The sequence below is a fragment of the Corylus avellana genome, chromosome 2, assembly GCF_965113065.1.
Source record: "Corylus avellana chromosome 2, dhCorAvel1.hap1.2, whole genome shotgun sequence".
Lineage (NCBI taxonomy): Eukaryota > Viridiplantae > Streptophyta > Magnoliopsida > Fagales > Betulaceae > Corylus > Corylus avellana.
The window spans coordinates 3,343,380-3,348,425 of NC_142491.1; the positions used below are offsets into that span (position 1 = coordinate 3,343,380).

At 30.9% G+C, this 5,046-nt stretch overlaps 1 non-coding gene across 1 annotated transcript; it reads right to left on the reverse strand.

Annotated features, from left to right (window-relative positions):
* Positions 1-209: 209 nt before the first annotated feature.
* Positions 210-291, reverse strand: LOC132168316 (small nucleolar RNA R160). The gene has a single exon (XR_009438832.1). It is a non-coding gene; the product is annotated as a small nucleolar RNA R160 (small nucleolar RNA).
* Positions 292-5,046: the final 4,755 nt, after the last annotated feature.

The window sequence follows — 5,046 nt, forward strand, 5'->3', positions numbered from 1 at the left end:
TCAAGCGGTCTTCAGTAGACAAGATTTCCACCCCATTTCCATCCAAAGTTTTGTTCCAATTTCAGCATCATTAGTTTCCTTCTTAGAATAGAATTTAAAATTTCTTTATTTTTTTCTCAGACTTTTGACAAACACACGGACGCAGAGTAAAAAAACAAAACGTTACCGCCTCGATGAAAAGAAAGCAAGAAGTTGAGGTGGGTGAGCAAAGCAATCAGAGAACTTTGAAGACCAGAATGATATGGGGTTCAACATCATATTCAGATATAATAATCACCTCATCATTTTGCTTTGCTTCTTAACAGCCCATCATCCTCAGAAAACCACCAATAAAGAAACTACAAACATAGCTTAAGAAATGCACCAAATTACCAAGTTCATGCTTTCTGAGCATTACCCAGAAAAGAAAATTCAATTCCCAAACAAAATGTTTGCCCAATAAAATGCACCAAACAGATCGTATTAACAGAGATGGTGCTCAGAGGTTAATAGTGGCAAAGTCTCGATTTAGCACCCTAGAAAAATACCCATTTCTCGAAGTTTCCTTGCCCCGGAACTTGAAGAAGCAAGGGGCTATTTGGTGCATAAACAACAAACATAAAAGAGAAAATCAAATTACCGAATTTAAAAGCCTCAAGGAGCCATCGGTGGCTCTTCGTTTTGGTGTTTCGTTGCCTGTTGACGGCTAAGAGGTCTTGCCCATAATCCAGTGGGTTTTATAGGGGTTGGTTTCGGGACTTTCGGCTCGGCGGACTTGGAATTAGGGTTTCATTACTTGTTACGGCGTTGACAAGTTAATAGCTGTTACAGCGGTAACTGATTTAGCTGAATAAAATCACCGAGATAAAACTTTATCTGTTTGCATCTTTGGGCCGGGATTTGTGAGCCCAAGTGAGAGGAAGGTCTTTATTATTATGACATGACCTGCAGAGTCAACACGAATCTAACATAAAATTAAAGAGTTATAATTAAGGATTTGATTAAATGGGTTGAGTTAGGATTTACCTATATAGTTTTATACTCATGCATCGATACGATCCAAACTTAATACACGACATAATAATTGACAATTTTTAACCTGAAGTGGAAATTCGACAAGAACCCAATATAAAATTAGAGAGTTAGGATTGAGGGGTTTGACCCGTTTAATTAAATGAAACAAGTTAGGGTTAACCTATATAATCTTATACTCATATCTTGACACGATTCAAACTCGATACACGAGTACGAATTGTAACCAATTAGGAGTTAAGAAGAGTTTTCACACAAAGGAATTGATTTGTTTTTTTTTTTTTAAGTGGGTTAGATTAAAAAAAATATTACAATATATTTCTATGTGGATTAATATGAGCCAAGATTGTTTAAGAGCTTCAAAATAGTCAAACTAAACTCGTTTAATAATTGAACTAAATCCGAATTCAAGTCTAGCATATAAACCACTCGATTCAACTCAATTCGCTTATGATGTCGTTATTATACTTCATCTTTTGTTAGTGAAATTTCTTCTTGATCAGTTCTATTTGTAAATCGGTCTTTCGTATATGATTAATTCATTTCCTTGTTTCTTACCCACTTGTGTGTCATCTAAAATCTTAATTTGTCATTAACAACATTCAGGGCAGAATACATGGCAGTTGAAATAGGATAATCATCATCTAAAAAAAAAAAAAACTTGGGTAGTCTTTTTCATACTCTTTTCATATGAGTAATGGTACATAGTAAGTGAATTCTTATAAAACTACCATACAATTTGATGATGTAAAAAAAATAATCAATTTTCACTGTTACATCATCTCAGTTGTAAATAACAGCCTACTAAATAGTATTATTATTTTCATATTCTAAAAAGGTAATGCTATTTAGCAGACTCGTGTATAGCTGTCATACAAATAGATAACATGGCAAGTAAAAATCAGTCATTGGATCAGTATTTGTAAAATTCCAAATACTGATTCAAGAGCTGACTGATATTTACTTGCTACGTCATCAGTTATATAACAAGTCATACAAAAATCTATTAAATAGAATTACGTACTAATCATGAAAGTTAACAATTTACGTAGAAACCACAATAGCAATGCAAAGTTATCTAGCAATATCCATCAATTGCTGACTCTACGTTCCTGCATTGGTTGTAACAGTTCGCAGAGTTAAAGCAGGGGCCCGACCACGTAACGCTTGATTTCCAACATCTCTTACAATTCCCATAAACTGGCGTACACCCTAGATATTTGGGTCCTAATAAGTGGATATATAGAAATAATTTAGAAAGAAAATGAATATATATATGAAAAATTGTACAAACAATCGATCAAGAGTAAATTAAACTACACACCTGAATCAGCATTAGTAAAGTGGATGAAGATGAAGATGAAGATGAAGAAGAAGAAAACAAAAACAAGTTTTTGAGTGTTAGACATGTTTTTATGTGTTCTCGCTTAATGAAGATAGAAAAGATAGGAAGAGTTATTTATAGCATAAAAGTTGCTTTATTTCATACTCACATAAGATTTAGGGTTTGGCAAATAACTAGTTGTTAACAATCACATTAGCCTTTGGATGTATTGGAAATTGAATGTGGCCTTACACTAATGTCTATGGGTGATAAATCACTTTATGAATCAAATTGAAAGCACAAAAAATTAAAATTAAAATAATAATAATAATAAAAAAGTGTTCTATGTACTTGTTAAATTTGATAACAACAAAAAATCCAATTAGAAAATATGCAAATTGAAGCAACGTTGTCATTAACTCTCCACCTTGGTTAATGGGTGATTAATTAAACCTTCCAATGGATTTTTTTTTTTTTTTTTAGTACCACAAATTCCCTAAGAGCTACTCAGAAAATAAAAACACCACATAAGTCCAAAACAATCTTGAACAAGTACAATAATCCACTTGATTGCCAGGCTATATATTAATTTATACACCATTTATATATATAATCTCATCTATGATAAGATAATCGGATTGAAATCGCAAAAAAAAAAACAAAAAAACAAAAAAACAAAACAAAACAAAAAAAACAAAATTGTGTTCCATGTTCTTGTTAAATTTGATAATAACAAAAAACCCAATTAGATGAGTGTTACTTTACACATCAAAATGGAATATATTTCCATTTCCATATTTATAAGCAAGGATTCCATCTGTATAGAATGAGGGGAAAAAAAAAAAAAAAAAAAAAAAAAAAAGAGAAAGAAATACCATGGCTTTTGTCTTTCAATTTTTTTTTTTTTTTTTTTTTTGAATTTTAATTTGTATGTAAGACTCTTCACAAACATGCCAATAACTAGGAAATAACAATATAAACCTCAATGATGATCAAAGTTCCTGTATACATGACTTTGGAATTCTGAACATATTTTATGGAGAACGTGAAAATATGTGGAGAGTGATTAAACAAATTAGAGGGAATGCATGAAATTGATGATAGAGTAGAAGTGAAAACAGCGTAAAAAATAGTGCATTTGAATTGTTAATTTGTCAGGTAATTCTGTCCTGGCCTCTTTCTTTAATCAATGTCAAGAAAATTTAGTTAGCTTGAACTGTTTCTAAGAACAGTTGTCTAGTAAAGTCCATGTCTCACATCCTCTGAAAGCACAAGTGCAGAAGGACATCTAAATTCTAAAGGATGAATCATTATTTTTCATGTAATTTAATTCTCTTTGTTTTTGTATCAGCTTCGAAAAAAAAAAAAAAAAACTTCCTAGAAATTTTAATTTTTCAAGCAAGATATGTAATAATTGGTAAGGTTTCTAGAAGCAACCAATGTATCTTTTTTCTATGTACTTTAATGATTGATGAAGCCTTAACATCTTCAACTTTTTTTTTTTTTTTTGGAAAAATGCAGTTTACCCCCTGAAGTTTCAGAGATTTTTCAATTTTAACCCAAAAGTTCAAAAATTGACAATCTACCCTCCTGAAGTTTCAAAAATTGGCAATTTAAACTTTTCGTTTAATTTTTCCGTCAAAATAGACGGAAATCTATGAAATTACATCATTGCCCTTAGGCTTTTTTTAAAAAATTTCAGTCCAATTTAACGGAAAAATTAAACGGAATGTTTAAATTGCCAATTTTTTAAACTTCAGGGGGGTAGATTGCCAATTTTTGAACTTTGGGGTTAAAATTGAAAAACCCCTGAAACTTCGGGGGGTAAACTGCATTTTTTCCTTTTTTTTTTTTTTTTGGAAAATTCACTTTATCCCCTGAAGTTTTAGGGGTTTTTCAATTCGAACCCGAATGTTTAAAAATTGGCAATGTACCCCCCTAATGTTTCAAAATTTTTCAATTCAGACCCTCTGTTACTAATTTCTATCTAATTGGACAAAAATCATCCCACGTGCGTCTCACGTAAGATTTTGATGCCCTCTATTCCAATTTTGCCCTCATTAAAACCTATAAAATTACATAATTACCCTCATTAAAACCTATGAAATTGAGGGTAATTATGTAATTTCATAAGTTTTAATGAGGGCAAAATTGAAATAGAGGGCATCAAAATCCCACGTGGAACGCAAGTAAAATGATTTCAGTCAAATTAGACAAAAATTAGTAACATGGGGTTTGAATTGAAAATTTTTGAAACATTAGGGGGTACATTGACAATTTTTAAACATTTGGGTTCGAATTGAAAAACCCCTGAAACTTCAGAGGGGTAAAGTGAATTTAACCTTTTTTTTTATAAAAATAAAAAATAAAAAAAAATTAAAAAAATTAAAAAAATTAAAATTAAAAATGTATATTAAGAGTTTCTTCTTCTACCCTTTAATAATCTAGAAAATTCAGTTGCCTTTAAATGCTCCAAAAGACAAATTGTGTAGAGATCCACTTGTCTCTTACTCTTACAAAGATTGATAAGAGGATTGATGGTGGTTAGGCCTCCATTTTCTTCTATTAAGTTAGACTCTTGTTGCTTTTGAATGAGCTAAATTTAAATATTATCTTTTTCCATATTTCAAAGGTTGATTCAACATCAACATTTGAACAAAATTATATCTATTCAACAATCTTTGTGCAATATTCTTAATAATAATAATAAG